General features: G+C 30.7%; 1 long non-coding RNA gene across 1 annotated transcript in view; it reads right to left on the bottom strand.

Moving 5' to 3' along the window:
* The window catches only part of LOC136039499 (uncharacterized), a 110,929-nt gene that overhangs the window by 30,817 nt on the left and 66,253 nt on the right, over positions 1 to 13,859 (bottom strand). The window contains exons 8-10 of the long non-coding RNA XR_010620461.1: positions 12,769 to 13,551; positions 8,986 to 9,575; positions 90 to 888 (exon numbers count right to left, since the gene is read on the bottom strand). This is a non-coding gene — a long non-coding RNA (uncharacterized LOC136039499). The remainder of the gene's footprint in view (positions 1 to 89; positions 889 to 8,985; positions 9,576 to 12,768; positions 13,552 to 13,859) is intronic.

The raw sequence follows: 13,859 nt of genomic DNA, 5'->3' as shown, positions 1-13,859 counted from the left end.
TATAATTAATGATATAAATTAATATAAAATGTTAGTAATGTTAATAATTAATAATGAAATAATTCAAGATAAATGAACAAAAAAATTACCTCAGGCGATAGTTTGCTGAGCTTGATTGTTGGCTTCATAATTCCAATATCCTTGGTCTTTTGGCATGTTAATCCAAAAATCATTTTTTTTACACTTTTCACACTAGATTTTTCATCCTCTACAATTTTCACAACTCTATCACCATCAACAACTACTTTGCCTGATTTCTCTATCAGGATTTCTTCAACCAAAATAGAACACCACTAACACCATCTACATTATTTTCGTGAGGTTTATCCTTTGTCCTTTTGAAGTTTATTTTTTGATTTTTATTTTTTGTATTTTTTTAAGCCCTTTATCAGGTGTTTTTTTGGTCATTTAAAATTTGGATTTGATCACTAGCACTGTACACAACAGGTTTTTGAACTTCTTCAACTTAGTTTTCCTCATTCACTTTACGAGTCAAAGATATTTTAGAACTACATTCAACTGAAGGAGGCTAGGGGAGCACCTGTTCAGAAGAAGGCTCATTCACTGTTGTCAAAGATTGTGTCTGAGGTACATGACCATCCATTTAATTGACATTTACCTTCTGACATATGGCATCTTACATTTTCACATTGTTTTGTACAACCGGCACTGGTGAGCCAACAATACTTGGATTCACAATTGAAAGATATTTGTTTGAAATCTGCTCATGTATTTGTGCTGGGAGCGTTGACTCTGAGATCGATGAATGGCAGTTTTTGACATCGGACTTTTCCGTGAAGTCCCTACACTCAAAGTAACAGAGGCCAGATATTGTGGCGAAGGCCCTGGAGACTGCACTGGGGCATAAGCGCTCACTTGCTTGATTATCTAGAAGTTCAAGTTAAATAATTCCAAACAAAAATAAAGAAACAAAAGAAAAAATAACTTAACAAAGAAAATACTAATTAGCTTCATTGGACGTTGCACTTTGATCTAGAATGATGTTCCTCAGAAGTTATCCCAAAAAGTTTTTCTGTTAGCTCTTTCAAAAGAAGGTTCATTAGTAGACTAAAACCTTGATAAAGGACTAGTGACAAATATCTGACAATACCTTGGACCGCAAATCTAAGAATAAAAAAATCATATACTATCCATACTAAAATAAAAAAAGGAGTTATATAACACTATTAAAAGAGGAGCTGTGCAAAATATTTTTGCTGATTTATGAACTGGATAATTTTGCTCATATTATTACCCTTGGATAGACAGACTTAATTTTGCTGATATGAGTATCTTAAGAATAAATTGTACAAAATATCTAGGAGTTTTAATTGATGAATGTCTTAGTTTTAGAGAGCATATAGATTATATTAGTCTTAAATTCGCTTTCTTAAATTAGTCTAGGTTCGCTTAGTTGAAGTACATTTTCCCAAGAGATATTTTTAAACACTGTATTATTCCTTAATTCATCCTTATCTGCTGTATTTTTGTAACGTTTGGGGTAGTACATTTCCTTCTCATCTCCATCATATTCGAGTTTGGCAGAATGAAGCGCTTCGAGTATTATGCGGTGTTGGTTTTAAAGACTCGGTACGAAAGAGGTATATAGATTGTAAAATCTTGCCTTTAACAGGACTTATTACTTTTTATCAAAGCATGTTTATATAAAAATATTTTCAAAATTGTTTACCAATATGTTTTAAAAGTACGTTTGAATTAAGAAGTGATATTCATACACATTTTACGAGGAAGTCCAATACAATTCGTCGTTCGCTTCCTATTACCTGTAGATCTCAATTTTCTATTCGGCATCTAGGACCCCATGCATGAAATTGTTTGCCTATGACTTTAATAAACATTGATAATTTTCGTTAATTTCGGTGGGAATTAAAGCTATTTTGCCTTAATATTTATGGTTTTGATAGTTGAGTGGACCTCAAGTGGAGCCAGGATGTTTGTTTAGTTTTAGGCGATACTGCTCAAGTGGTTTTAGGTTCTTTTTGTTTTGGCTTTTTGAGCTGTAATCCTGTATCAATCGAAATGTAGAAAAATTAAATATTTATTTTTTCTTTTCCTGTTTTTTTTCTTTTTTTCTTTTCCTGTTCTTTTCTTTTATTCTGTTCCTTTTCTTTTCTTTAATTTTTTTATTTTCCTATCCTTTTTCGTATTATTTTTATTTGTATGTGTATTGGGGTTGTAAGCCCAATAAGCTCTGCTTCAGGGCATTTGCTTGTTTTGTTTTGTTTATTGATTTTAATAAACCCGTCTTTCTCTCAACCACAATCAGCATATCAGAGAACAATGCTGCGGCGATTTCAAGTCCCTAACTATAAAACGCAAAGTTACGTATTTTGTATATAATTATGGAGGCATTTGTATGTTTGTTTGTTGGTGCTGTTGTTGTTTTGTTTTTTTGCCCTTCCAAATTTAACAATATCAACCAATGACCCTGAAATAACAAGAGAAGGCTCATCCAAACCGAGACTTTACGTTCTAGTACATTTTAGAAGTAAAAAAAAGGTTGTTTCTAAGCAAAGTGACAATTCCTGTCATTTGTGCTGCGAATCTGTTTCAAACGCCACAACGCTGTATGTTGCGGTAGAACCAACAGAGCTTATTGAAAACGTACACGCAAAAACACGGCGAAATTTACGATAATAGTTAGTTAACATATTTTAATTACATATTTTAATAAAGTTTTTAATTGTTCTAAAAAGTAGAATTGTGGCAAAGAGTCAAACTTTAGAGTAAAGAGCGAGAGGTTGGAGAGGGGACAACCCATTTCATATAAGGAGTAATTTCTGTTCGTTTTAAGTTTTAATGTCGCTCCTTACTTTCAGTTAAAAAAAAACTAGTTTTTTTGTTTAATTTCTGAACAATGAAATTTGCATATTAATTATTATTATTTTTTTTGGCTAAATGGCTTTCTCTTAGTTTTGATCAGACGATTTTGAGAAATAAAGGGTGAGGAAGGAGGCCTAGTTAACCTCCTATTTTTCGGTTACTTAAAAAGGAAACTAGAACTTTTAATTTTTAACGAACGTTTTTATTAGTAAAAATATATGTAACTTAAGAATTAACTTACACAACAAACTTTTATATTCTTATATTTTTATTGTGTATATGAGGGGGTTTGTCTCCTCGTTAATACCTCGCTCTTTACCCTAAATCTTAAGTTTTGTCCCAATTCTTTAAGAATGATCCCTGAATCAGAAAGGCCGTAGAATAAATAGTTGAAATTACTAAAAATACTTTAGCATAAAGAGCGAGGTATTTATCTCCTCCTAAATACATCGCTCTTTAAGCTAAACTATTTTTAGAACCCCTCATATGCGTAATAATCTCTGTTCGTTTTAAGTTTTAACGCTTACTTAAGTTTGACCTTACTTTCAACTGAAAAAACTTTCTCATGTTTATTTTTTCATTGTTTTTTTTTATGGTAATGGTAAAAAAACCCGTGCACTTTTCATTGAATTTCTCTTCCCCCAAGACATATTCCTCCAAGGAAAGATCCTCCCACATATCCCTCTCCCCTCAACCCCGCCCCCAAACCAAAAAAATCCCCCCGAAGATGTCTGTACACTTCCCAATAACCATTTCTGTATGTAAACACTGGTCAAAGTTTGTAACTTGCAACCCCTCCCCCAGGGACTGTGGGGGATTAATTCATCCCCAAAGACATAGTTATTATGATTTTTGAATATGCAGAACAAAATGGCTATCTCAAAATTTTGATCCATTGACTTTGGGAAAAAAATAAGCGTGGTAGGGGGCCTAGATGCCCTCCAATTTTTTTGGTCACTTAAAAAGGACACTAGAACTTTTCATTTCCGTTAGAACGAGCCCTCTTGCGAAATTCTAGGACCAATTGGTCGATACGATGACCCCTGAAAAAAAAAAAAAAAAAAAAAAAAAAAAAAAAAAAAAAAAAAAAAAAAAAAAAAAACGCACCCATGATTGTTCTTCTGGAAAAAAAAAAATATGAAATTCCACATTTTTGTAGATTGGAGCTTGAAATTACAGCTGTAGGGTTCTCTTATACTCTAAATGCGATGGTGTGATTTTCGTTAAGATTCTATGACTTTTAGGGGGTGTTTTCCCCTGTTTTCCAAAATAAGGCAAATTTTCTCAGGCTCGTAACTTTTGATGACAAAGATTACAGATTTCAAGGTCGTTGGATTGATGCTTGCGAAAAAGGCTTTTATATTTATCATTCGGATTTTTCTGCTCTGTAGTTTCTTTTTTCAGATGATAATGTCTTTTAAACCTCTTTAAAAAATAAAAAATAAATTTGCCCTCCCAAATATAATCATATCAACCAATGGCCCTGAAATAACAAGAGAAGGCTCATCCAAACCGAGACTTTCCGTCTTAGTACATTTTAGAAGAAGAAAAAAGGATGTTTCTAAGCAAAGTGACGCTTCCTGTCATTTGTGCTGCGAATCTGTTTCAGGCGCCACAACGCTGTATGTTGCGGTAGAACCAACAGAGCTTATTGAAAACGTACACGCAAAAACACCACGAAATTTACGATAGTAGTTAGTTAAGATATTTTTTAAAGAAATAAAAAAGGGGGGAAATAAAAGAAAAGAAAATGATAGAAACTAGGGTAATTTCAATAATTTTTCATAAAAAAAAAATAAAATAATAATTTTCAAGATAAAATCAATGACAAGAAAAAAAAGAAGCCAAACAAAAAAACAACAGAGAAGCCTGAAAAACCAGAAAAAACAAAACACGAAGCTGAAAGTGCAAAAAAAAGAAACAGAAATGAGACTGTGATCAAAAATTTAATTAAGAGCTTCCATTGAAGACGTTTTTAGTTGGCATAATTCTTATACATTTAGCATGGTAATGTTATCTGTCTCAATGTTTATAATCATATTTTTATTCAATAGCCTCTGAAATCCTTTAAAAATTCTTTACAGAAAATAAAACAACATTTGTGAAAATTATACTCAACGCATTTTGATATTGCACTTTTGTATAATAAAATAGTAGCCTCAGATTCGTAGCTTATAAGCCTTTTAACGTTTGCAATGAAACAAATTAAAAACATCTGCAAAATACGTACTTAGTAAGTTTTGATTTATAGGAGTCACACTATAATTCTATAGGCTATATTGGTTGACTTTCAATCTTTTATTACTTCCTTGAACATACCTGTATAATCACAAGTCCAAAGATTAACATCATATTTGTATAAAAAAAGTTGAAGACTGAAAAGGGCGGTACCTGAAGGTGGAATAGAACAAGGAGCCACAATACACCCCTCTATTAAAATCAAATACCTTAATATCTTCAATATCGAACTGAAAGTTTTCAATAAAACTAAAAAAAAAATAATTTCCAGAGTGTAAGAACTACTAGTGATCTTGAATTTTTCTAAACAATTATTTTTTTTTGCTGTGTAAAAGCTATTCCTGAGTAATTGTCTGCTTCTACTGCGAGGGCCTTTTAGGTATATAATTTGAAGTTTCAGGGGTTTCTTTAGAAGTTTAATTTTATTCCAAAGTAAGCTGCAAAATTTACATCACTGTAATATAGTCAAAAATTCTTTAGGTAAAACTTAAAATTAAATATCCGGCATAAGATTCTCCAGAAAATTGTCATACCAGACATGGGTTGTACATCCTTAATAGCAACACGAGCGACGCAATTAAAAGGTTGGATTTCCCATCACACGGTTGTAATGCCGGTGTCAGAGCTGTTACGATTGTAACGCTGTATAATTGGTTAAATTTCAAAAGTAGGCGGGGCCAACAGCATATAAATACTGCTATTCATTACTTGGTTTTATCAGTTGCAAAATAACTGTCAAACTGTAAACGTGTTTTAATTTGTGAGACGTTAAAAGTCTTATATTTAAAAGATCAACAAGCTATTAGCTACAGAAATATCAAATCCTGTGTGGGTCTTAAGAAAATGGGAGCTCAACATAACCAGGCTAGTGCGGTTAGTGGACCATTGATTACTCTAGAAAAGGCTAAATTTAAATTGAAGAATATCCTAGAGAAACTCCTCAAACTAAGCAACGATCGAGCAGAAGGTGCCTCTAAAAATGTGTCAACACTTGTTCAAGCTTTAATTGATCAAAAAATTCAACCTGACGAATTTACACAAACAATCCAAAAGGAACTAAATTTGTCAGAGAATCGGAGCTTATCCCCCTTCCTTCAGAAAACACTACCATACTTTCGGTATTCTTTGGCTACAGGTGATATAAAAATTGATGGACTTGTTCCGCCATGTCTAAATTTAGCACCTGCTCCACCACCATTTGTCCCAGCTAGTCCCATGTCCCCACTTGGCTCCGAAACAGTCGCAAATGCTCCAATAATCAGAGCCATTCAGCCTAACCAATTTCAAAGCCCCCAAACTCAAATAACTATCCAAGCTCCCTTTGCTACCCAACATACAATTGGTGCACCACCTGAACCGCCTAGAACCCCAAATATACAAAACAGAATAGGCATCCCGAAAGAAAAGGTACCCTATAGGAATTTGGAAACTCCTAATCAGCTCAAAACAGTTAATAAAGGAATAGAAAGCCCTGTGTCCATGTTTAGTTTTGTCCAAAAGAGTATCATATCCAAAGAAAACAAATTCAGCTCGTCTCTTAATTCCTCGACTGTTGTTAGTGGTGATGATGATATCAATGACGTGGCAACGATGGGTGGGGTCAATTTAGCAGAGGAATCTCAAAGACTCCTAGGTCCCACTAAATTAGTTGGAACTCAAATCCGATCAGTTAAAGACGAAGTATTTTTTCCTCCAACGTCATTACAAGGAAAAGTGTGGAAAGTCTTATCTCGATATCCTGGTATAGAAGAGGTATCCCCAGATTTCATTACCCTGCTTAGTAACGCTGCTCAAGAACGACTAAAAAATATATTGGAACGCCTATCAGTTGTCACGGAACATAAAATGGAATTTAGAACAAATGGAATTAAGAACAAAGAAGATTATTATGTTGGTCACGATGTTAGAGCTCAAATTAAATTTCTCGAAGACTTAGAGAAAGCAAAAAGAAAAAAACAGGAAGATAACGAAAGGGAAACATTACTAAAGGCTGCCAAATCCAGATCTAGGACTGAAGACCCTGAACAGCAAGCAAAGCTAAGAGCCAAAGTTAAAGAGATGCAAAGGGCGGAGATGGAAGAGATGTGTCAAGCGGAAGCCAATCGTACAGCGTTACAAGCAATCGGCTCGAGAAAGAAGCCAAAATTGGAAACAGTAGCAACCAGAGTCGCTCAGATGCCTTATTCTCCAAGACTTAAGAGACCGACTGTTCGCGAAATGCTATTTATATTAGAGGAAGATAAAGAAACTTGTAGGTCATCATTGTTGTATAAAGCCTTTGTCAATTATAGAGAATAGAATTGAACGCAGTATTAGAAATTGTATGCTATGTTGGCCTAAATTCTTTTCAACATCAAAGAAATTTACAGGATTGCACGTTTGGAAAATTCTTGTTTGCTACACATCAAAATTTTATATCTTAAGAAAGCTTTAAATTCTTTGTTGAAGTTGAGATTAAAAAAAAAAAAAAAAAAAAAAAAAAAAAAAAAAAAAAAAAAAAAAAAAAAAAAAATGCCCCTTAAAGATACGAAAGTATGCCTAGTGGACGCGTCCTCGTTCGCAAGGGGCGGACTAATGGTCTCCACGGTAACTATTAGACTAAGTCCACAGGAAGAATTTTTTTGTAAAACCAAAAAAAATTACCTCAGGCGATAGTTTACTGAGCTTGAATGCTATTTATATTAGAGGAAGATAAAGAAACTTGTAGGTCATCACTGTTGTATAAAGCCTTTGTCAATTATAGAGAATAGAATTGAACGCAGTATTAGAAATTCTATGCTATGTTGGCCTAAATTCTTTTCAACATCAAAGAAATTTACAGGATTGCATGTTTGGAAAATTTTTGTTTGCTACACATCAAAATTTTATTTCTTAAGCAAGCTTTAAATTCTTTGTTGAAGGTGAGATTAAAAAAAAAAAAAAAAAAAAAAAAAAAAAAAAAAAAAAAAAAAAAAAAAAAAAAAAAAAAAAAAAAAAAAAAATGCCCCTTAAAGATACAAAAGTATGCCTAGTGGACGCGGCCTCGTTCGCAAGGGGCGGACTAATGGTCTCCACGGTAACCATTAGACTAAGTCCACAGGAAGAATTTTTTTGTAAAATGTAAAAACTAATTATAACAAACAACACATTTTACTTTTTTACTTTTTTTTTTTTTTTTAATGTAAAAAGCCAACTAAATAAACTATTCTTAAACAGCTTACTAAATTTGTAACACTTAAAGCTCCATCCAAACTTCATAATATGGGTTCATAAAAGCACACTATTAAAATATGCCATACTGAGATAAAGAACTTACCCAAAGAGAAGATAAATTAATACATTATGTATATATATATATATATATATATATATATATATATATATATATATATATATATATATATATATATATATATATATAAATATATATATATATATATATATATATATATATATATACATATATATATATAATATATATATATATATATATATATATATATATATATATATATATATTTATATATATATATATATATATATATATATATATATATATATATATATATATATATATATATATATATATATAAATCCATTATTAATAAAAAAATAATTAATACTGATTTTAATAATCAAATTAAGATTAATAATTGATAATATCATATAATATCAAATAATTGATAATAATATAATTGATATATATATATATATATATATATATATATATATATATATATATATATATATATATATATATATATATATATATATATATATATATATATATATATATATATATATATATATAAATATAAATATATATATATATATATATATATATATATATTTTATGATAAAATAATTAAAGATAAAAAAAAGAGTAAAAACTACTCATAAAAACCAAAAAATTACCTCAATTACCTCAGGCGATAGTTTACTGAGCCTGATTGTTGGCTTCATCATTCAGTATCCTTAGAGCCTTTTGGCAGTTTAATCCAATTATCAGTTTTACACACTTTACACTAGATTTATCCTTCTCTACAATTTCCTCAACTCTATCACCATCAACAACTACTTTGCCAGATTTCTCCATCAGGCTTTCTTCAATCAAAATAGAACCACCACTAACACCATCTACTTGCATCATCTACATGACTTTTGTGAGGTTTATTCTTTGTCCTGTTTAAGTTTTTTTTTTTTACCTTCTTCTTGAGGCGCTTTATCAAGTGTTTCTGTGTCATTTAAAATTGAGATTTGCTCACTACTTGGCATTTTCACAGTGTTTTGTACAACCTGCACTGGTGAGCCAACACTACTTGGATTCACAATTGGAGAATATTTGTGTGAAATATGGTCATGTATTTGTGCTAGGAGCGTTGAGTCTGAGATGGGTGAATTTGTGACATCAGACTTTGATGTGAAGTCTCTACACTCAAAGCAACAGAGGCAGGAGATAGTGGCGAAGGCCCTGGAGACTACATTGGGGCATAAAAGTTCACGTGCAGCATTATCTAAAAGTTCAAGATAAATAATTCAAAACAAAATAAATAAAAGAATTACAACATATAATTAGCTACATTTGACGTTGCACTACGCAATTTTGGGGTGCCTCAGGTAATTGATGATGCTTCTGTAAGGCAATCTTTCTTCTTAAAGCGTCAGTTTTAACAACTTTAAAAACTTTGCCAACAAAATGCTGACTTTTCTATGAAATGCTGCATTTAAAAACCTTTTCTATGAAATGCTGCATTTAAGCAGCATTAGATTTAGAACATACCTTTAATATAAAACAAAATATGTTACTAATGGTTTTGACACAAAACGGCATAGTTTCTAAAATGGACAGAAAATACATTTTACAAATTATCCAAGTCCTTCTCTAACTATATCATTTTTGCAGATATCGTCACATATTGATAGATCTGTATGTCTGAAGGTGGTGATTTCGAAGAAGCCCTTGTAGTCTAACAAACAAAAACAACCAAAGATTGCTTTAACTAAATAAAGCAATTCAACAATTAATTTCTAATCCACAAAATTAAAAAAAAAGAATCCAGCATTAAAGAACAAAATACAGTGTAGTAAATAAACGATTAAGAGTCCAATTTCAAATTATCTTAGAAGATAGGTTACAGTATGCCAAGGTATCTTAAATCAAATTATTTGAAAGTTTGCTAAATTGAAATGCAACTAAGTATTGAGCTTTCCAAGGCTTGTAGAAACAAAAAAAAAGAACGTTTGCAAAGATGGTAGATACAGTCCCATAAGAAGGTAGATCTTTCTACCTTCTTATTATATTTATAATATAATATTTATAATATATATTTATAATATAATTTATAATTTATATTATATAATATAATTTATAATAGTATATTTATAATATAATAATAATATAATAATAATAATAGTTTGTTTTATTTGTTTAATAATTTAGACATATAAAAATAAATAAAGACAAAAATAAAAACATTAACTTTCAGTAAGACAAAAAGTGCTGATAAGTCAAATATATTTGACTCAAAACGTCAGTGTTGTTTTTGGGAGGAAGGTTCTTTAGATTAACCAGATACAAAGACCAATGAGGGGAGGACCACAGGTCTAGGTATATCCTGATCAAAGCATATTTTAAAGTGTTACAGTTTAACCTAGACGAACCTAATTATTTGACCTTGTTTGTTTATGATTAGGCCTATAGCTTACTATACTGTATAAGTGTTAAGAAATGATTAAGTAGTGCATACTTACCGTTTTTGATGGAACAGAATAAATAAAATAATATAAATAATATTTATAACATTATATATATATATATATATATATACTAGCTGTTGGGGTGGCGCTTCGCGCCACCCCAACACCTAGTTGGTGGGGGCGCTTCGCGCCCCCCCCCCCCCCAAGCCCCCCCGCGCGCGTAAGTCGTTACGCGCCATATTAGTTACGCGCCATTGTAGTTGTGTCCCTATGTCCCACCTGTGAATATAGATATATATATATATATATATATATATATATATATATATATATATATATATATATATATATATATATATATATATATGTTTTTAACTACGTAAAACTTGCGAATATACAACATTCTTTGCTGTCCCATTGTCTGTGCATATAAATAGATTTTCAGGTTTACCGACTCTTGAACATGCAACATATAATGGTCCATGGGAAAACAATCCGTATTCAGATCTATACCTCATGATTCTAATGATTGCCCTTGAGCTTTGTTGATGGTGATTGCTAATCGACCATTCCCTGAGTCGCCATCGTCATTTATATATCCCCCTGTGCACCCCGGCGTCCCCTTTGTAGTTATGTTCCTGTGTCCCGGTCGTCATTTATATTCCCTGTGTCCCGGTCGTCATTTGTATCCCGGTGTCCCGGTCTGTATATACATTCGTTTTTTAGTTTTGTTTTTCTCCTTTATTTTTTTCCTTTTTTCTTTTTTTCTTTTTTAGTTTATTTATATTTTTAGATTTTTTAGTTTTTTTTATTAGTTTTTAGTTTTTTTTTAGTTTTTACCATTTTTTTAGTTTTTTTTAGTTTTTTTTTTTTACTTATGTCCTGGTCGTCATTTATACTCCCTGTGTCCCGGTCGTCATTTGTGTCTCGGTGCTTGTTGATTGCTAATTTATATTATATTTATATTTATATTTTTTATATTTATTAATATTTTTTTAGTTTTCTTTTTCTCTTATTTTTCAGTTTTTTCCTTTTTTTTAGTTTTTTCTTTTTTAGTTTTTAGTTTTTTTTTGTTTTTTACCTTTTTTTAGTTTTTTTAGTTTTTTTAGTTTTTTAGCTTTTTTAGTTTTTTTATTAGTTTTTAGTTTTTGCCTTTTTTTAGTTTTTTCAGTTTTTTTAGTTTTTTACCTTTTTTTAGTTTTTTTTAGTTTTTTAGCTTTTTTAGTTTTTTTTCTTTTTAGTTTTTTTGTAGTTTTTACCTTTTTTAGTTTTTTTTCTTCTTTTGTATTAGTGTGAAATAATTCCGACGTCATATGCGGACAAACACGACGTCACTCGACAGACAGACAGACAGACATAACCCACAAACAACTTATTTTTATATATATTTATTCATATTTTTTTAGTTTTCTTTTTCTCTTTTATTTTTCAGTTTTTTCCTTTTTTTTTAGTTTTTTTCTTTTTTAGTTTTTAGTTTTTTTTTAGTTTTTTACCTTTTTTTAGTTTTTTTTTTAGTTTTTTTTAGTTTTTTAGCTTTTTTAGTTTTTTTTATTAGTTTTTATTTTTTTTGTAACTTTTGCCTTTTTTTATTTTTTTCAGTTTTTTTTTAGTTATTAGATTTTTACCTTTTTTTTTAGTTTTTTTTTAGTTTTTTTAGTTTTTTTAGCTTTTTTTTCTTTTTAGTTTTTTTTTGTAGTTTTTACCTTTTTTAGTTTTTTTCTTCTTTTGTATTAGTGTGAAATAATTCAGACGTCATATGCGGACAAACATGACGTCACCTGATCCATCCACAGATCCACACACAGACAACTTATTTTTATATATATAGATATATATATATATATATATATATATATATATATATATATATATATATATATATATATATATATATATATATATATATATATATATATATATATAAATTAATGATATAAATTAATATAAAATGTTAGTAATGTTAATAATTAATAATGAAATAATTCAAGATAAATGAACAAAAAAAATTACCTCAGGCGATAGTTTGCCGAGCTTGATTGTTGGCTTCATAATTCCAATATCCTTAGTCTTTTGGCAGTTGTTTTACACTCTTCACACTAGATTTTTCATCCTCTACAATTTTCACAACTCTATCACCATCAACAACTACTTTGCCAGATTTCTCTATCAGGATTTCTTCAACCAAAATAGAACACCACTATCACTATCTACGTTATTTTCGTGAGGTTTATCCTTTGTCCTTTTGAAGTTTATTTTTTGATTTGTATTTTTTGTATTTTTTTTAGGCCCTTTATCAGGTGTTTTTTTGGTCATTTAAAATTGGGATTTGATCACTAGCACTGTACACAACAGGTTTTTGAACTTCTTCAACTTAGTTTTCCTCATTCGCTTCACGAGTCAAAGATATTTTAGAACTACATTCAACTGAAGGAGGCTAGGGGAGCACCAGTTCAAAAGAAGGCTCATTCACTGCTGTCAAAGTTTGTGACTGAGGCACGTGACCATCCATTTAATTGACATTTACCTTCTGACATATGGCATCTTACATTTTCACATTGTTTTGTACAACCGGCACTGGTGAGCCAACAATACTTGGATTCACAATTGAAAGTTATTTGTTTGAAATCTGCTCATGTATTTGTGCTGGGAGCGTTGACTCTGAGATCGATGAATGGTAGTTTTTGACATCGGACTTTTCCGTGAAGTCCCTACACTCAAAGTAACAGAGGCAGGATATTGTGGCGAAGGGCCTGGAGACTGCACTGGGGCATAAGAGCTCACTTGCTTGATTATCTAGAAGTTCAAGTTAAATAATTCAAAACAAAAATAAAGAAACAAAAGAAAAAATAACTTAACAAAGAAAATACTAATTAGCTTCATTGGACGTTGCACTTTGATCTAGAATGATGTTCCTGAGAAGTTATCCCAAAAAGTTTTTCTGTTAGCTCTTTCAAAAGAAGGTTCATTAATAGACGAAAACCTTGATAAAGGACTAGTGACAAATATCTGACAATACATTGGACCACAAATCTAAGAATAAAAAAATCATATACTATCCATACTAAAATAAAAAAAGGAATTATATAACACTATTAAAAGAG

This window comes from Artemia franciscana, chromosome 19 (genome assembly GCF_032884065.1).
Source record: "Artemia franciscana chromosome 19, ASM3288406v1, whole genome shotgun sequence".
In the NCBI taxonomy this organism is placed as follows: domain Eukaryota; kingdom Metazoa; phylum Arthropoda; class Branchiopoda; order Anostraca; family Artemiidae; genus Artemia; species Artemia franciscana.
This window is presented reverse-complemented; position numbering and strand designations above follow the sequence as displayed.